Genomic DNA, 20081 nt, shown 5'->3' with positions numbered 1-20081 from the left:
TTGGTTACCCCCTACCCTGGTTTCTCAGCCCCCTGTTGATGAGGTTGTTCCCTCCCATCGTTGCTCCTCCCCTTCCTTCCATCCTTTCTTTCCTTTCCTCACACAAGTCTACACACGGCCAGCCTCCCTCCCTGGGATGGGGAAGGGAAACCAGGCCCGACCAAGTTCAGTGGATGGAATCTGGTGACTGGGGTGAGATGCGAATTCATTTAAAAATGTTATTTTTTAGAGTAGTCTTAGGTTCACCAAAAAGTTAAGGGGAAAGTACAGAGGTCCCACATATCCCTCCCTTCCACCTTCCCCACTAATTATATTCCCCCACCAGAGTGGCATTGGGTTGTCCAAAAAGTTTGTTTGTTTTTTCTGCAAGATGGCTCTAGTAGCACTTAGTTGTCTTTAACCTCATGCAAAACAATTCTGTTGGATTGTATTGTGACATCTGTCCTATCAGGGTGCACTTAAAAAAACTTATCAACATGGGTGAATTTTTGTGTAACCATTTTAATATTGAAGATGGAAGAAAATATGCAATATTTTTGGTGTAATTTGCTTTATTTTTTCAAGAAAGGTAAAAATGCAACTGAAATGCAAAAAAAAAATGTGTGCCATGTATGGAGAAGGTGTTGTGACTGATCGAACATGTCAGAAATGGTTTGTGAAGTTTCGTGCTGGAGATTTCTCGCTGGATGGTGCTCCACGGTCGGGTAGAAGTTGAAGCTGACAGCCATCAAATCGAGACATTGAGACCAGTCAATGTTATTCCACGTGGGAGATAGCTGACATATTCAAAATATCCAAATCAATAAAGTTATTGGTGACAATGAAAAATGTGCCTTTTATTTTACAGAAAAAACCATATGGACTTTGGCCAACCCAATACACTTGTTACAATCAATGAACCTACCTTGGCATGTCATGGTCACCCCAAGTCCACGGTTAGCATGAGGGTTCACTTTTGGTGCTGTTTATCCTATGGGTTGTGTGCGTTTTGACAAATGTCTAGTGACATGTGTCCACCAGATAGTATCATACAAAATTGTGTCACTGCCCTAAGATTCCTCTGTACTTCTCCGAGCCCTCCTTCCCCAACCCCAATCCCTGGCAACTACCGATTTGTTTAAACTGTCTCCATAATTTTGCTTTTACCAGCAAAATTGTCATATAGTTGGACTCATAGAGCCTTTTCGGATCGGCTTCCTTCACTTAGTAATATGCCTTTAGATTTCCTCTGTGTCTTTTCCTGGCTTGAGCACACACTCTGCTGTAGTGGTGACTGACAGTCCATTGCTGGACATGCCAGTTTCTTTATCCACTCACCTACTGAAGGACATCTTGGTTGCTTCCGAGTTTTGGCGTTTATAGATAAAACTGCTATGAGTATCTATGGGTAGGTTTTTGTGCAGATATAAGTTTTCATTTTATTTAGGTAAATATCAGGGAGCATGATCACTAGGTCCCCTGGTAAGAGTGTGCTTCATTTTGGAAGACACTGCCAAGCTGTCCTCTAAACTGGCTGCGGCGTTCCGCCCTCCCACCGACAGCGAGTGAGCGTTCTGTTGCCTCACGTCCTCACCTGCATTTGCTGTCCTCAGGGTTCTGGATCCTGGCCATTCTAGCAGGCGTGTAGGGGTATCTCATTGTTCCTTTAATTTGCATTTCCCTGATGACACATTACATGGAACATGGTGACTCCCTCCTTTTTTTATATCTGAGATGATCACCAGCGAAGCAATCCATTTGTGACTCTTCCTTTCCCCTGCTGGGGGGCTTTCTCTGTTCTCCAGCAGAAATACTATGGAGCAGCCAGCATGTGGAGAACCTCTTCCAAGGAAGCAAGGCGGTAGGAAGTTGCAGGACATCTGCACATTTCATTCCTACTCTTTATTGTAACTTACGTGAATTTTCTTTGGGATGCCCAATGGCACAGACCTCCCAGTTCCAGAGGAAGGGAGACTGGCGGAGCAGCAACGAAGCTCTCAGGCCAACGGTCTCCCGCCACGAGGGTGAGCGATGGAGGTGGCATCTTGTACAGGTGCTCTGGTTACAGCTTATCTTTCCTAGTGGGCGTGAGGGAACCACCAGGACATTAGGCCTGTGGTCCTCTTCTGCTCCGTCTCTTCTCGCCCATCTTCTCAGCGTCCCTGCAGGAGCAGGGGCACACGGGGCAACTGCTCATTCAGTTAGTGTCAGGAACCAGCGAAGCTCTTCCCGTGGGCCGCAGAAACCCCACCCCCCCCGACACTTGGACTTGTTAGCTTGGTTGTGGTGGTAAAGGACTATGGCAAGAAAGTACATCCCCGCCCTTCACAAGTGAAATGCTCTCCATGAAATGCTTTTGTGACCCCGAGTCTGGTGTCCGTGACAACGTTTCTGCGGCGTGTCCTTGGCCCGTCTGAGGGGACCTCCGTGCACAGAACCGCACTAACGCAGCGCTGGTTCCATGCCACAGCCTCACGGTCCATCACGTTCATGACCGTTGTGCATTGTGATATAACGGACACCTACAAACCCACCCCCCAACCCCATGAATAGAACACCAACAGCATCTCATGTCTACTCACGATCTCTTCTCCCCCCATCCTCTCCTCTACTGCCCTTATGGTCTTCTGGGATTAGCTTGTCTTTCCTTTTTCCTTTTTTTCTCTTTGAGTCACTCGTGTGCCAAGACTCATCCATGTAGTAGCATGTAGCCGTAGTTCACTTTTACCGCTGGGCGTTACTCTCCGCTGTGGATGTTGTACAGCGTGCGCACCTGTTTTCCTAACCGTGGCCCAATCTGCACCTGTACCCTGTGGCCCATTGGTGGCACAAGTGTGAAGTAGGACAGAGTTTGTGTTTGATGCCTTTACAATGCCTGTCTGCCCTTCCTCATCCTCTTCTCAGAAGGTCAGCTACGCACCCTGCCCAGCACATCGTGAAGTGCGACAAATGTTTGTTGAGTGAATGTTGCAGGTGACGGATAAGACCAAGGGCAACTTTTGTCAAATGGAAGTAGCCGCCCTGAGTGTCTGCAGCCACATTGTGGCTCAGAGGGCAGAGCTCCAGGGTCAGTGGCCGGGTCTGCGTGACCCGGGCTGAGGGCGTGCTAGCCTGGGAGCCCCTTGTTACCACCCCAGGTTTAGTGGGTTACCCCCCTTCATGGGCAGTTACAAACCAGCAGACTTGTGGGCATGGGTTAAGAACCGAGGAATAAAACTGCCACAGTGGAATTTCGGGTTTCAGCCAGGCTGGGGAAAGGCTGGTTTTGGGGGGCGTGGTCATGGGGCATTGGAGAAGCCCAACATGATTTCTGGGGCCCTTAAGCAACACGGTCTCCCCACAGACTTTAAAGGTTGACTCTGGTCTTTATTCTATGCTAAATATCTAATACAAAAAAGTGCACATTTCTCAGGAAAATAACTAAGCAAAGGATGGTATTTTTCATCCCTATGGATAAATGCAGATCTTCTAATATTGAATATGATGTCACTTTAAGTAATGTGTTTTTAAGCTCTCTTTTTTAAAAAACAAAGTGCTGAAAAATAATCAATAGTTTTTGGCTGTGGGCCCGAAGTCCTTTCCCTAAAATTTTTATTCTCTGTAGATGTTTTGTTCTGACTTGCATTAGCGATCTTGGCTTCAGTGACACCATTCCAATGGCTGCCTTGTTCGTAAAAAAAAAAAAAAATCGACATGTTTCTTTTTCAAATTATACGGTGGGTTTTGTCAAATAACCCCTTGAGCCTTGTCGGCTACAAATGTGCCTAAAATGCCTGTTATCAGAACTTCATTCTTTCTTGTTACCCTGTGCATCCTAAAATAAGCAAATATTTGATGTGATTGGAGATCCTTGCAAAAAATCCCGAGATCCTTTGCTATTACTGGGTCATGATTCTTTTGGGGGTTTTCTTGGGAATGAAGGAGACAGTGGCCATTCTTATTCAAGGGACGCCAAGACCGGTGAATTCCTTTTCTGAAGATAGACACATCTTGCAACATGGGAGAGCCGTGACGTGCCAATTTTCTTCTTAAAGTCTCTTCTTTGTTTAGGAAGTGGAGTTGCTTGCTGTTTTATGATTCAGTTGAAGGACAGGGATCCACCCCCCCCGCCCCCAAAAAAGAGACTAGAACCTTCCACACCGCCCCCACCTGGATACTTGTCCTGCCAAGTCCAGGGAACACCCCCCCCCCCCCCATCTCCCTCTCCAGACTGAGGAAGCCACACCCCCTGAAGTGCCCACAGCCCTTCCGACTTTGGAAAAAACTAACCAAAATGCCATCTGTCCGCGGTGTGGCTTGACTTTTGCTTGGAATTGTACTGATGAGAGAAGAAGCGGATGGAAGTCGTCAGGGCAGGTCCCCTCGTGCTGTAATATTAGTTATTAGTTAAAGAGGGACAATCCTGGAAGGCAACCCTCATTTGGGCTGTGTCCAGGACACTCGGCATTGCTGTCAGATCAGCGTCGGAGCAGGAATTAATTGCGTCAGTGTGACTCGGTCGGCCCTCCTTAGAACCACGCTGTTGGCGTGCTGGCCTGGCGGAGTTCTCAGGAAAACCCCATCCACACAGCAATCATCAAGGAAGCCTGGGCTGGGCCGTGACCCACAGGGGCTCACCTGTGGTACTACCGGTCATTCTGCGGCTGCTATTCCGGTTCTCAAAAAGGAAAGCCGTCTTCAACATTTAGGAATGACCAGGGAATGGATGATATAGTGTTTGAACCACAAACAATTCAAATCTAAGATGGTTTGGACACATTAACAATTTTTTTTTTCTGGAAATAGTGTGTCTTCTGTCATCCATGCTGTTGGGGTCGTTGGCTTGTTCCTTTGTGTCCATGACAGTGTTGTGTTGACACGCAGTCCACAGCTTGTCTTCCCAACAGTTGATGGACATTCGGCTTGTGTGCAAGGAATACAGCTGCTGTGAACGTCCGGGTGTCGGTGTTCGTGTGGCCATTTCACTTCGTTTCGTTTGTGTGGCCTTCAACATTTCATTTCTGTTGGGTAAAAAGCTGGGAGTAATGGCTGGGGGACATTGCAAGCATATGTACTTTGTAAAGAGATTGCAAAACCACTTTCCAGACTGGTCATACTATTTTGTGTTCCCGTCAACAGTGTGTGAGGACTCCAGTTGTTGCCCCTTGAATGGGTTCTGATGGACGCACAGAAAGGATGGACAAGCTGGTTTTCATAGGAAAAAGGTGCTCAGCTAAACTCGCCCCTGAACTCCGGGCGACTCACTGTCGAAGCCACCAGCAGCGCTCCTGGCTGACACTCGGTGCCTTCTCACACGACCTTGGAAAGCGGCCCCATGCCAGTCCCCCTGCACGGCCACCATGGAGTCTGCACGTCTGTCACTCCCTTGCACCAGGAGCTGCCTGAGGATTGGGGTCGGGAGCTGCTCTTCCCTGTCCTCTCACGTCCCAGCATGGCTGGTACACAGTAGGTCTCGGGGGCGCTGGCCGGGGCGAAGAGCAGATATTGCCAGTGGCCGGGGCGGTGTTAGGGAAGGAAAGCTAAGGTGGGGGTTCGCCCTTTCCTTCTCCTTCTCCGTGCTGCAGAAGCGCCATGGTCAGGACCCCCGTGGAAACACTGGCGACAAGGAACCAAGCTGAGAACAACAACGAAGGCTGTAGAGGCTGCGGGAAAGATGGGTCCAATGAGAGGACGAGAGCCGTTAAAACCATGAAACTCCACACATTGTGGCCGAAGCAAGGAAGAGGGACCAGGGGTCGAGTGGCTACAACACACCCAATGGCCTCACTGCGTGGGGGCCTCCTCCATGTACGTCCCTCCCTGGATCTGTGTGGCAGGGACGGTGGTGCTGGGGTTTGTCAGATGCCACCCGAGTGTCACTCTGGCTCAGGTCAAGTCAGCCCCGCCGATACCTGCGTGTTGGCGAGTCCTGTTCGTGGTACTCTGTCCTGCAGTGTCGGCGACCTTGCTTAAATCATGCCCTGCCCCCTCTCTTTTCTGCGTTGTGCTTGGGGTGGTGAAAGTAGGATATTCAATTGGATAGAGTGGTGGGGTGGGGGTCACTCATTCTTAACAAAGTCAGTGAGTCCCCTGACTCTCTGCTGGGTGTCTCTGGTAGCAGGCAATTCAGTCATTTTCCCTCTTCCCTTGCTTCCCCTCCCTCCACTTTTCTCCCTGAGAGCAAGCTCACGGCTGCTCGGAGTTTGTATCACCTGCGATTAATTGGCACTAATGCAGGTATTCACGGCGGTGCGTGGGATGTTTCTGAGTGCAGAACGGATTCTGTCTGTGCCTGGGAACGGTCACTTCACCTCAGGTGTGTGATTCCTCGGGCTGTGAAGTGTGTCCCCTGCGTGCTGCTCACTGCCTGCTGTCCCAGGAGCAGCCGCGCTCAGCTGCCACCGCAAGGGGACTCGGGTGAGACATTTACTCACGGCCATTTAAAACGTAGGTACATCTCATCCGGCATGGCTGCACTTGGACCACAACGTGCAATTATAAGAACAAAGAAGTTTCCAGCAAACTCAAACAGTCACGGAGAGATGTGGGCTGCTTAGAGGTAAGGGGCGCCGTCACAGAGAGAGCTCGGGCAAGGCCCTGGTGGTGGTGGGGTGCGGGTGGGGCCGGCACCTAGAGGTGGCTGGGCCCAGGCAATGCGGGGTTTGGTCGGGAGACACGGGGATTCGGGACCTTGGTGGCCTGCCACTCACGAGCCCTGTGATTGTGGGTAACGGGTGGACATTCCCTGCATCTCCGATTTCTCAAATGGCATTCGCCGAACCTCAACCTATCATCTTACAATTTGTTTGGTATTCTATGTTCCTTTTTATTGCTTTTCTTGCCCATTTTTTTTTTTTGCTTAACTAGAAATTTAAAAATGCTTCCATGTCCCCTGCCAGCTGAGTTACACAGTGTTACTGGTTAACCACAGGGCCAGAGACGGCAGCCGCCCTGCCTTGCTGCGCTGGGATGTGAAGTCGCACCCACACACCTTCCTGCACAGGGCGCGGGCCTGAGCAACCTGGATCGTGCTGGCCTCCGGTCCTGCCTGATACTGCATGCTGTGTGTGTGGTTTGATTGTGCGTACATTTAGAACACCACAAAATGCCCTTGTTATCGCTGTTTTAACTGTCAGGATTTCCTTAGATTTACCCATAGAGCCACCCCTCCCCTTCTTCATTTCCCGCTGTCTGTGGTGGACAGAATAATGCCTCCTACTCCCAGGGATGTCTCTGTCCCCATCTCTGGACACTGTGAGGACGTGAGGTTACATGACAGAGGAGGATTAAGGTTCCAGGTGGAACAAATGTTGCTAATCGGTTGCCTTGAAAACAGGGAGGTTCACCTGGACCATGGGGCTGGGTCCCTGAGTCTGGAAGAGGAGGCAGGAACAGCCAGAAGGCAGCGCGAGAGACTCAGCCCTGCACTTCTGGCTCTGAGGATGGAGGGGTGGGGCCCTGGCCAGGGAAGGAGTGAGCCTTCTGGAAACAAAGGGAAACGGGCTGTCCCCTAGAGCCCTGCCGACTCCGTGATTTTAGCCCAGGGACACCCACTTCCGACCTCTGGTCCCAGAACCTCGAGATGCTAACTCAGGCTGTTTTAAGCCACTACGTTTGTGGTGACGCATGCCAGCAACAGTTGGACACTGATGTCCTGAGTCGCAGAGCTCTTATTTGGGATCATTTTGCTTCTACCTGAAAAACTTGTTTGGGTCATTTCCTATAGGGCACGTCTGGTGGTGATGCATTTCGCAGGTTCTGTTTTTATTTTCTGAAAATGTTTTTATTATGCCTTTATTTTTTCTGCTTTCAGTTTCATTATTTCTGCTCTTAATTTTATTTCCTTCCTTCTGCGTGTGTTGGGTTGAATTTTTTCCTTTCCAGTTTTACAAGGTATAACATTTGGTGACTGGTTTGAGACCTTCCTTCTTTCCCTAATATAAACACGTAATGTTGGAAACGTCTCTCTAAACTCCGCTTGGTTGACCGTCATGCATGTTGATATACTGTATTTTCATTTCCATTCAGTTCAAAACACGTTCTTATTTCCCTTAAAATAAGGGTATTATTTATTTCCAGATATTTGGGGATTTTCCAGATACCGTTCTGTTGTTGATTTCTAGTTTAATTCTGTAATGGACTGAGAACATAACTTTGTATGATTTCTGCCCTTTCAAATTTGTTGAGGTTTGTTTTATGGCCTGATTATGGTTTCTCGTGGTGAATGTTGGATGCACACTTGCAAATAACGTGTATTCTGCTTCTGGGCAGCGTGTTCTATAAATGTCAATTAGGTCCATTTGATTGATAGCGTTGCTCAGGTGTGTGAGTGTGGATTCGCCTGTTCCTTCCGTTCTGTTAGTTTTTGCTTCACGTGGTTTGCAGCTCTGTTGTTGGGGTATACGCGTTTAGGGCTGTTTTGTCTTCTTGGAGCACTGGCCCCTTTATCATTATACAGTGTCTTTTCATCCCTACTCACATGCCTTGCTCTGCAGCCTGTCTTGTCTGATATTGATAAAGCCACCGCGACTCCATCGTGGCTAGCGTTGGCCTGGTGCATCTTTTCATCCTTTGACTTTTCACCTACCTTCGTTCTTATGCTGAAAGGGATTTCTTGTGGACAGTGTATCCCCAGATCTTGCTTTCTAAATCTAATTCGCCACTTTCTGTCGCTTCACTGGTGTGGTTAGACGGTTCACATTTCATGTGGTCACCCATGGAGCTGGAGTGAAATCTGTCATCTTGTTAACCATTTTCTTTTTGTCGCCTTTGTCTTTAGTCCTTTATTTATTTTCTCTAATTTATGTGTAGAGAACATTAAGAAATTCCACTGGTCTCCTGTACCGGCATTGTTAATACCGCTACAATTTTGTTTTAGCAATTACTCCAGGTCATAACACATGCCCTTAGTGAGTAAGAGTCTACATTCAATAGCCGGCATGTCCTGTGCCGGGCAGGGGTGTTCCCGCTGCAACCCTTCGTGCTACGGCCGCCGGACGTCCTCCTTTTATGTGTGCCAAATCACACTGCACACATCTACCATCTTTAGGCAGCCAATCATCTTTTAAAGCAACCCAGCACTTTGGCACACCTTCCTTATCCCATTTCTACCTGTTGCTTCTTTGTGCTGCTCCGTGTTTCTGTCTGTATGATATTCCTTCTGCCTGATCCTTCATGGAGCATTTTTTTTACAGACCGGATCCTCTGGCCACAAATGCCCTCAGTATTTGTTTGAAAAAGTCTGTGTTTCTCCTTTCTTTTTAATTTGGTTGTGTGGAGAATTCTGGTTGACAGTCCTCCCCCGCCCCCCCGCATCCCTTTGAAAGACGCCAGTCTGTTAGCTCCTAGCTGCCATGAATTCTGACGAGAAGCCCGACGGATTCTTACTTTGCTCCTTTGTACGTGCGGTGTCCTGTTTCTCTGGCTGACTTGACCATTTTTTTTAATCTTTTGTTTTCAGCAGTTTATGTTTCAGTTGGGGTGATGTTTATTGATCTGGAATCGCTGACTTCCCAGCTGCTCTTGGTGGGTCCTACATTCGAATCTTTGTGTCCCCAGCTCTGCGACTTTTCTGAAATCTTTGCTCAGCTTCTCAGCCTCTGTGCTGTTACTTCTGAGTAAATGTACCTGCAGGGAATAAGTGATTTCTTTCTTGAAAGATCTTGGTCTTTTAAGTCCTCAGATGCCTTTGGACAGATGTTTCTCATTCATTTTTGTCCATGTTTTCTAGCTGTTGGTGGCAGATGTGGTCTGAAAAAAAAGCATTCATTGGAGGCAGAAGACGTTACCTTCAAGTGGGATTCTTGAAAATTGGTTTTCAGGGGTTTTTGCTGATACTTAGTTTGAGGATTTAGGGATTGATTTGTCTGAAAGGAAAGCTATTTCTGAATTTTGAGCTGCAGGGATCTTAGGTGTAAGTGGAAAAATGCCCTTTGAGAAGTTTCTGCTGTTTGGTTGTCTATTTTAACAAGTAGATGTCCAGTGCTATGACAGGGGAAGGTCATGACCAACACACTCACTTCCCAGAGGGAGAAACTGAGGCGAGGGCAATGGGAAGCCAGAGCATTGAGTAACTCCGATTTCCAAGAGACAGTTGAGGACATGCGTAGAGCTTGGGTCTGTACATTCCAATCTTTAGCTCAGAAAACCTTTCACCTTTGGGCTTTTTTGTAGTATTTTTGTAGTATTTTTAATAGTCATAATATTTTTTTTTAGATCCTTCTCAGTTAACCTGCCTTGAATGCTTTTGGTTGAGATTTTGCTGATGTTTTGGCTCTTACATTCTACCTCTTCACCTTGTTTTGGTGACTCTTAGGCGACTCCACACCTTAGTTTGCTGAGGTCGTCGTGTGCAAACCTACACACACCGGGAAAACCAGCATCCTTTCAAATAAATATATATAGAGATTCTTGAGAGGGACTTTCCTCTTTCCTACCCACCTGTCCTTGGATTTTAATTTTGTCTAGTTCTTGTCAGTTTAGCTCCTATATTTGCTGTCTTTCCCCCATGTCTCCATGCTCTTCTTTTTAAAATATCTTCTTTTAAAAAACATTATTTTTAAAGAGAGGGCAAGGGAGGGAGAAAGAGAAGGAGAGAAACATCAATGTGCAAGAGAAACATTGATTGGCTGCCTGTCATATATGCTCTGACCCAGGGACCGAACCCGCACACCAGGCATGTGCCCTGATTGGGGATCGAACCGGTGACCTTTTGTGTTGCGGGAGGATGCCCAACCAACTGAGCCATACCGGCCAGGGCCTGTCTTCATGCTCTCATCAGCCGTGGTGCTAATTATGTGCGTCCTTCCAGCTCTGCTTCAGTGGGATCATGTTGGTAGCTTGGAAATGACCGTAATGGAAATATTTACACCATGGGAATTGGGAAACACTACCTAGCAAGGCTTTCATTCCCCAGAGATCAGGCTGTCAAACATTTGCCAGCACAGCCATCCCTTATGCAGACCCTTCCTGCAGCAAAGTGTTACTGACTCAAAGATGCATATTGGTTTGTTGCCACCGGAGTGAAGCTGCATCACCCAACAAATTAAGAATGGAATATTAGCTCAAGTCCCTTGACTATCTCTGCTTTTGCTGGATCTTATTAACTCACTGTTCTTCTATCCAGGCTCTGGCCTCGCGTATGGACGGTTGGGAAAGAGTAGGAATGGTGTCCTTCCTCTGCTGATTCTTTCCTTCGACCCAGAGTTTGCACAACCACAGGGAGCACACCGTGCACGGCATAATGTATTCCGCAGTCCGTGCATGGAGTCTCCTGGCAACAGTGCAGGGCGGGGCTTCGAACCCGTAGCCCAGATCCAAAGGTACTGGGTTCGCCGAGTCTGCCCTGGCTGTGCAGCGCCGTGGAGCGGAGCAGCTGTTTCCCTGGCACATTTCACGGGAGCAGCGTGTGTCAGCGTCCGTGCTCCTGGGCACGCTGTCGGCGAGCTAATGGGAAGGCCCCCTGCTGCTCCTGCGGCTGCCACCGCCGCGGGGGGTCTCTCTGGGAGCTCCCCCAAAGCAGCGCTAACGGGCCCACCGCTGAGACTAGGACGTGGTGAATTACGAAGCTGGGGTTTCACTTTCCACGCTGACGGCGCCACGACACACGTGCAAGCGACTGCAACTTTTGCTTCGTTTTCTCTCTCCTGTGAGATGTCACAGTGTTCGCTGCCTTTGCTGTCTTTTGTAACAGCCACAGCAGTACTCACGACCTTACGATTGACTCTTTGTAAAGGATCCCGTGTGGTCAGCACAGTAACACGATTTCAGCAGCGACCACATTGGTAGCTTGGGTGCGTTCCACTAATTATTACCCCGTGTAATTTTTTACCAGCTCCTATTGGAGTGGGTGCTCCTGCCGCCCCGATCTGCAGAGGGGGAAACGAAATCAGCCACACCTTTTAAGTGACCTGTCCAAGGTTCACGGGACGTGGCAGATTTGGGATTCGGGGGGAGGACAGGACTCCTAAACCTGCGTTCCTAACCGGAAAAGGAGAGAATGAGGGAGAGGAAGCCAGAGTGTTCTATTTTGGGCCGCTCACAGATGGCAGGCAGTAGAATGGGCCTCCTGCGTGGTCCTGGGGCTGTGGTGGGGGCTGTGGGCGGGGCCCAGGGCCCCGGGGACTTGGGATACTCTCTCCACAGCCCTCCCTCCCCGTGCAGGTTGCATTGAGCAGGGCGGCGGCTCTCCAGGGAGGGAGGGAGGGAGGGAGGCGCTCCTCGCCGGCGCCGGTCTCACACTGTCGCCCTCCGAGGGGTTCAGCGCCGTGGCATCGGTGTACAGACCGAACCTGAGCGTCACGAAGTAAATATTTCACATTCCATGTGAAATCATATCCTCGAACAAGTGTGAAGAATTGGGATTCAGTGAGAAACGCACATGTCAGGGACTTAAATGGGCTTTGATGAGGGTGAAATCCAGCCCCACCTTTCCTGCGTGGTCTGGGCCCGGGCCCAGTCCCGGTGCGGTGCGGTGCGGGCGGAGGGCACCCGCACAGCTGGAGGCGAGGAGGTCGGAGAGGGCGGCAGTGCCCACGGGGCAGGCCAGACTCAGGAAGAGAAAGTGGGGCGTGGGGCTCAGAAAAACACGTCTTTCTGATTATGCATGAAAAATTCACAGAAAAAGGAGAGTAGGGCCAGGAATAGCGACAGATGAGTAAATGTAGAATCTAGGAGACAAATCCAAAATATTTTTAAAGTGCCTAAGAATCACACCCCGACAGTTTTCCTCGATGCTTGCGCGGAAGGAGCAGCCAGCGCTGCGCTCGCTCGTGTCGCGCTCATGGGCAGTGGCGTGGAGGCCCTTGGCACCTGTGCTGCGTGCTTTCAGCCCGGGGAACGGATGCGTGCCTCCCGTGAACTTGGCCGTGCTGGGGGGCGCAGGTGGTCCTCGTGCAGAGCAGAGCCCTGGGCAGTCCAGGAAGAGCTCCCACACCGACCCCTTATCCTGTGCATTTCCTGGCTGCAAGAGGGGGCCGGGGCGGGTCAGGGGGCACAGGAGAGCCAGGGAGGGGGCCTGGTGTCAGGGAAGGAGAGGACACGGGACACCATTAGCCAGTGAGCTGAGTGCCCGGTGAGGACAGGGGCCTGCCTTGCAGAGGAACCGCAGGGCTCTGCCTGGGCCGGAGGGCAGCATACTCTCAGCTCCTCCTTTCTCATAGGCTGAAGTGCTCGCTTACTTAACAAGAGGGATTATTGAGACTTTTTAAAAGATTTTATTTATTTATTTTTTAGAGAGAAAAGGGAAGGAGATAGAGAGAAAGAAACATCAATGTGCGGTTGCTGGGGGCCATGGCCTGCAACCCAGGCATGTGCTCTGACTGGGAATCGAACCTGTGATACTTTGGTTCGCAGCCCACGCTCAATCCACTGAGCGACACCAGCCAGGGCTGGATTATTGAGATTTTTGTTGTCGTTGCTGCTGTTGTAATTTTATAACAAAGACTGGTAGGATAACTTCGTGGAAAAAAACCATTTTTTTCAATCAAGATTTCTGTAGAAGGAGTTTCCTTTATGTTGTCTCTGCCTAGACATAAATACCCCACACCTCCACAGATCCCCATCAACGCCCGATGTGTTACTGGTTGCCCCGACAGCAGGAGAACTCCCCTCTCTGTCACCTGTCATTGTAGGCCTTCAGGGACGGTGTGGGCATCTCCCATTAAGGGAGGCTCCCCAGGGCTTGGGTGCCAGTGTTGGCACCCTGCTTCTATTCACGGGGTTTTGCAGAAAAGGTGGTTCTTTACCCCTTGAGTTCAAAGATCTGTGGAGAGACCCCTGTTCATTAAGGCGGACGCTAAGGCCATGTCCTTTATCGGCCGACGCCACCCCCACTGCCCTCCCAAGGAGCCCCCTGTACGGAGATCCGCACGCACGGCTTCAGTCCTGGCGGATCAGTCCGCTCGTGCCGCCGTGACCGAGCACCGCAGACCGGGGCAACTCAACACAGACCTTGATTGCTCCCCGTTCTGGGGGCTGGAAGTCCGAGATCGGGGTGTCGGCAGGGTCGGTTTCTTCCGAGGCCTCTCTCCTGGGCTTGTAGAGGGGCTGTCTTTTCCTGTTACAACCTCTTGTGATAGATTCAAACAGCTCAGAGCTCCAGCCGGGGCTCCGGAGATGACCGTGTGTGGCAGAAATCTGCACGAGTCTGTTCAGCCTGAGGCTCCTTGGGCCCACGCACGTGGCTGTATCACGTGGAGGCAGTAGCTGGGCGCCATGTTACTATGTTGTTTGTAAGGTTTTTTTTCTAGTTTCCTTCGGGAGATTACCTAAAACTTATCCGAGAGTCACTTTCTTAGAGGACATCGCCTTTGTGTATCATTTTCTTCACTCTTAGGGTAGGTACATAGATACGAAAAGAAAATAATGGTTCACCGGTAACAAAGTTTTCCTATTTGGAAAAAAACTCCATTGAATTTGTTGGGGCGGCATTGGCAACAAAGTTACGTAGGTTTCAGGCGCACAGTTCCGTATAACGCGCCGTCTGTGTGTCGTGCCGTGTGTTCACCGCCCAAGTCGAGCCCCTTCCCTCACCGTTCACTCCCCCGTCACCCTCTTCTGTCCCCCCCCGACCCGCCTTTCCCTCGGGCACTCCCCATGCTCTTGGCTCTGTCTGTGAGCTTTTGTGCTTCATTACTACTTTTTCCTTAATTCCGTCACCTTTCCCCCCCAGCCCCCCCCCAGCCCTCCTCCCCTCTGACAGCTGTCAGTCTGTCTCTCCGAGTCTGTTTCCCTGTCGCTCATTAGTTTAGTTGGTTCATTCGGTTCCACGTGTGAGTGAGCTCGTGCCTGTCTCGGACTGGCTTCTTTTCGTCTCCGGTTATTTCGTAGTAGAAGGAGAAGCATGCTTCCTTTGTGTTTCTCGTCTGTCTGCACCAGCGTTCCCGCTCCACCACGAACGGGAGGGCGCTCCTCCTCCTCCTCCTCCTCGGGGTGGGAGCCCCTGGGAGTCAACGCGTGAAAATCAGGCAGCACCCTTCCCGCCGCTGCGTCTGCGGACCTCCCAAACGGGGGCGCACGGCGGCGTACCTCCAGCGCTCTCGCATCAGAAAATTGGCGAACACCGGCAAGGACGGCGAGCGGCTGAAATTACAAAGGGCTCGTGGACCGCCGAGACTGATTTGAATCCTTTTAGGATCAGCCAACCTTTTCTGCGTGTTGCTTCATCTTATGTAAATCACGGGTTCAAGAACAGTCAGCGTTTATCCTACAAGACAGGGGGGGATCGGAGCTTTCTTTTCTGATTCTCCCAGGGTTCCTAGAGTAAACACGATTTCAGAAAAAAAAAAAGAAATGCCATTTGGTTTTTGAAACCTCCTTTGGCTGGAATCTTGGCAACGCCCCTTCTCCTTCAGGCGATAAATACCCTTTAATGCCCAATTGGTCACTGGACCAAGGTGATGAACCTCACGGAGTGTCAGGTGTCTCCGCGACCTTACTTGAGGTTTGGAACGGCTCGTGCAGTGTTCTAGTGAAAATCGAGATCTTCTGTTTGCTCCCCCGCATGCCATCCGATAAACGACCTCTGCATTTCTTTCAGGACACAGCAGAAAAGGGCCGCATTTGACATCCCGTATTACTCCTAGATGTAAGCCCAGCAAGTCCCAGTCTGAAACTGCAGGTACCTCTTTATTCCATGTAAGGCCCAGGAGAGCTGGGACCTCGTCACCTTGCAGTTTCTCTAGGGACCTGCTCCCATGGCTGGCACTGGTGCCCAGAGGGGCTTGTTGAATGGAGTAGGTTGCCTGAGCTTTGGTTTGGGGAGAGGGTTAACTAACTGCCCCTCCAAGGGCAGTTTCCACCGACTGGGTGAGCAGTTCGCCCAGCGTGAGCGAATTGGCCTGGAGAGGGCGAACGGGCCCCGAGGTCAGGAAACCCGGCTGGGCGCCCTGCGCCAGCCGTGCCGTCTCTGAGCCTGACCTTCCCCGAGGAGGGAGCGTGTCTGTGAAGAAAGGGACGCGATGAACACCAAGCACACGGAAACAGTGCCCTCGCGGGTGGGAGCGCCCTGGCAGCCACAGTGGGGTTCGTTTGTGAGGCACGGAGAGGTACGAGGGATGCTCGCTTGTAGCGTTCGTCCTCAGTTGCCCCAGGGCAGAGCCTGTGGTTCACAGGGAACTAACTTCCTTCTGTGGATCGTGGTATCAGGACACTCGGCCTGAGTGAGGGCGTCCGGTCCCTTGTTCTGACTGCTTTGTCACCTCTGGCTGAGGCGGGATTTTAAAGCCTAAAGGGTCTTGGTGCCTTGGGTTTCAACGCCAGTTGGCGTGAGCTGGAATGGTCACCCCTCCCCCACCCTGCCAAGTTTTTGTCACCAGTGTAGCCACGTGTGCGGCAGGGCCTGGTCCAGGGGTCGCGTGACCTCTGCAGATTCGTGCATGGAGGCGGTTCTTCCCCTTGTCCGCACCGCCCTGCGGTGGGCTCACGCTGGAGTCCCTCAGGCAGGCGGGACGGGAGGGGCACCTCTTTCTGGGGGGGGCGGACAGCGCTCATGTCCCGAACCTGGAAAACCGCAGGCTTTCCGGGCAGGGCCTGGGGCAGAGATGTGAGCGGGAGGACCCGGTGTGGGTCCAGATCTGCCCCGTGTGGGCGTGGGTGCCCTCACCAGGGGCTCTGCCCCTCCTCGGAGAGATGCAGGTCCCAGTGGCCCTCTGTTTTGTCTGGAAGCATTCCTCTGGGTGTCGGCTATGAGAAAGAAGGTGCCAGAACCCTCTTCAGCCATAAAAACAGAGGACATGCAGACACGTGCTAGCTACAGCGGGATCAGACCTCGGGGACGTTATGCTAAGTGAGATGAACCAGAAACAGAAGGACAGATAGTGTGTGAGTCCAGAGGAGGTCACAGAGGAGTCACGGCCATGGCCACGGAGACAGAGGCAGAACGGGGGGGCTGCCCGGGGCTGCGGAGGGGAGACGGGGAGACTGTGTTTACTGGGGACTGAGTCTCGAGCTGGGGAAGAGAAAGCGTTGTGGAGACGGAGGGTGGTGATGGTTGCGTGCAATACTGTGAATGTGTTTAATGCTACTGAAATGGACACTTAAAAGAGTGAATTTTATTTTCTATTTCACTACACTATAAACATGGCAGGAAAAAAGTATCGCAAACATGGCAAGGTATGGTGCAAACGCAGAGGATATGGCATGTCAGTTGGCTTTTCTTTCTCGAGCGGTGGCAGAGACTAGAGCACGGAGGGTGCAAGAGGAAGCGGGGGCTGGCTGGGACCACGGGCGCCCCTCTGAGTAGCCTGGACTCCGGGTGTGAGGTGGGACTGTGGGGGTCAGTCTGACCCCCCCCCCTGCCCCCCGTTAATTGTGACAGTGTGAGCTCTCTGACCCTTGAGCCCCCTCACCTGTAAAGTGAGGGGTTCATTTCCGATGGTCTTCCACCCCCCCCCCCGCCCCCCTGCTTCATAGCTCTACAAATCTAAAATTTCATTGACCTCTTTTTGATCCAATTCCATTCTTTGAAAGAATTTCATGTTCATTTACCTTTATCATGCTATTTGCTTACTAACTTAAGTTTTTAAAAATAAAGGAAGTTAAAGGAAAACAACTCCGAGGTGCCTAAAGATTCCGGGAAACACCTTTGCAGGAAATAAACCCCTAGGCCCAGGCCTGCGTGCGTCACCCCTGCAGCCGAACCCTGGTGCTGGAGGGGGCAGGCTGCGCTGCTCTGCTCTGCGGCGCCCTCTGGCGGCCGCTCTCCGTCATGGTCCCCGCCCGCAGAGGGTTCTCCCCAGCTTGTGCCTTGGGCTGGGTTGAGGACGCTGGTCTGAAGCAAAGGTTTACTCGCACAAAGCGCGTGTGGGTACTTCCACGGGAGGTTTGGTCAAGGCCATCTTCCTGTTCTCGAAGTCTCTCTAGCAGTGGCCGGCGATGGAAATGCCAGGAAAAAGTGGCCCATTCATTCTATTTCTGTTGTGTGATATTATACCAGAGAGGGTCAAGTCAATGAGAAGAATTAAGTAACTGAAACAAACATTTTTTTTTTCCCTTGGCAGAAACTCACTCATTAGCAATATACCTTTCCACAAAGGGAGATTAGATAAATTAGAGATTAAAGAAAGTGGAACAGATGTTTTTCCTCTGATAAGAACCATTCTATAAGGAAATGCCCGAGAGCTAGAGCCAGAGCAGAAAGCATGATATACACACTTTCAGCTTTGGGGGGAGACGGGGTTGCCAGTTCGCTTTTGAAGGCAAAGGAACACCAGGCAGGAGGCAGAGCTGCCCTGGCCCAGGGTCACACTCAGACACCCCACGACACCTCCACAGCAGTTTAGCTAAGAGTGGCGCATTCCCTCTTGTGAGCAGCTGCTGGGTGCTTTGTGGATATGCGTAGTCAATAATAGCAATGTGCAGGTATTGTTATCTCTGTAGGGAGGAAGGAGAGAGACCGCGGTTCTGAGCCAGAGCAGGATTTGATCGGCTCCAGGAAAGCAGGTTCTTGGCCAGCGGCATCAGCACACCTGGGAGCCAGTGAAAACCGCAGATTCTCAGCCCCACCCCAGACCGACGGCCTCATAAGCCCAGTTATGGGGCAAAGCAATCTGTGTTTCAACGAGCCTTCTGGGCGATTTCCTTGGTACTAAAGTTCAAGGGCCCTGGGGCTCCCGTGCTGGCTGCCACTCACTCAGCCCTCGCAGGGCACCGGAATCCTCCAAGAAGCTTGAGACGCCATCACAGGTGCCTGGGCCGCTACCCCTCAAGACTCAGATGCGACAGGTCTGGGGTGGGGCCAGGATTCACCACCACCGGGTTAGAGAAAGGGCGTGGCCAGAATTGAACCTGGGTTTGCCTTGCATCCATCCAACTGGTTGTTCTGTTCACAGCCTGCTTGGGTGGTGGGTGGAGAGAATGCTGGAGACACCTGACCATGTATAGAGTGGGGGCGTCAAACTCATTTGCACCGGGGGCCACATCAGCCTCACGGTGGCCTTCAAAGGGCCGAATGAAGTGTCAGGACTGTGTACATGTAACTACCCCTTAACTAGGGGCAAGGAGCTCGGCACTGCCGCTGGGTAGAAACAAGGTGCCGGGCCGGATAAAACCGGGTGGAGGGCCGGAGTCAGCCTTGTGTTTGCCGCCTGTGGTCTAGAGGGTGGAAAAGGCTGCTGGCCCAGCAAGTGAGTCCCACACGGACCAGTGCGTACGTGCCTGCATCCAGGTGACGAGACAGGCCCTGGACTGTCCCAGGAACGGGCCTGCCATCCAGTGTCAGCTACGTGGCCCGACCGAGGTTGGCTGTGCTTCGTGGGGAGACTGTGTCTTCCTCTAAGAGCCAGCTGCAGGAAGACGTGGCAGGTGGACACTTTCTCTCTTTCACCTGCACCTTGTTCTGCTGGACTCTGTACCTTCTGGCTCATGAGGAACCCCCACGCCCCACCCCGGGACACAGCATGGAGGTGAGGTGGGGAGAACCCACCCCCATGATCAGATCAGAGCCCAAGGCCGCTCTGCCCTGGGGCTCGGCCACGTGAGGACGCCTTTTCTGCTGGGGCAGGAACCCGCCTCAGGCAGGCTGTCACTTGTGGCCAAAGCATCCTGACCCACAGGCCGCCCGTGCAAACCCCACCCCTGCTTTCGGGGCTGCCATCCAAATCCTGCTGTGTCTTTTGAGGCTTCCCTAACCTGAGGAACTCTAGCCCCATTCCGATCTTCCAGACCTCTTGTCTGTCCCCCTGTTCTGCTTTGTGATATAGCTATGCCCATGCTGGTCTTTCCCCGTAAGATTTTGGGACCCAGGTCACACCGGAATGTGTCACAACACCCAGCCCACTGTCTGGGGAGCCTTGGTCACCATCAGAGGTCAGTAACTGGTTGCTATGTAGTGAGCAAACAGAGGATGGTAGATGTCAGTCAGAAACTGGGGTAGAACCACAAGATTTCAGGCCTGGAAGAGGTTTTTGGGAGACGAGTGGGGAAACTGAGGCCCTGGAAGAAGTGGCCCCCAGAGTTGTGAAGGCGTCTGGGGGGCGAGCTTGGGGTTTCTTGGGAGTCGGGATTCCCTGAACCACACTGGCCCCTTTCTGACCCCGCCCCTCCTGGATTAGGGTCTTGCTTTCTGGAACCACAACGTTGTCTCTGATCCTTGTGTCTGCAGCCGTGTTGGCACAGATAAACGG

Source organism: Phyllostomus discolor, chromosome 4 (assembly GCF_004126475.2).
Source record: "Phyllostomus discolor isolate MPI-MPIP mPhyDis1 chromosome 4, mPhyDis1.pri.v3, whole genome shotgun sequence".
NCBI lineage: Eukaryota > Metazoa > Chordata > Mammalia > Chiroptera > Phyllostomidae > Phyllostomus > Phyllostomus discolor.
Note: the sequence above shows the minus strand (reverse complement) of the source record.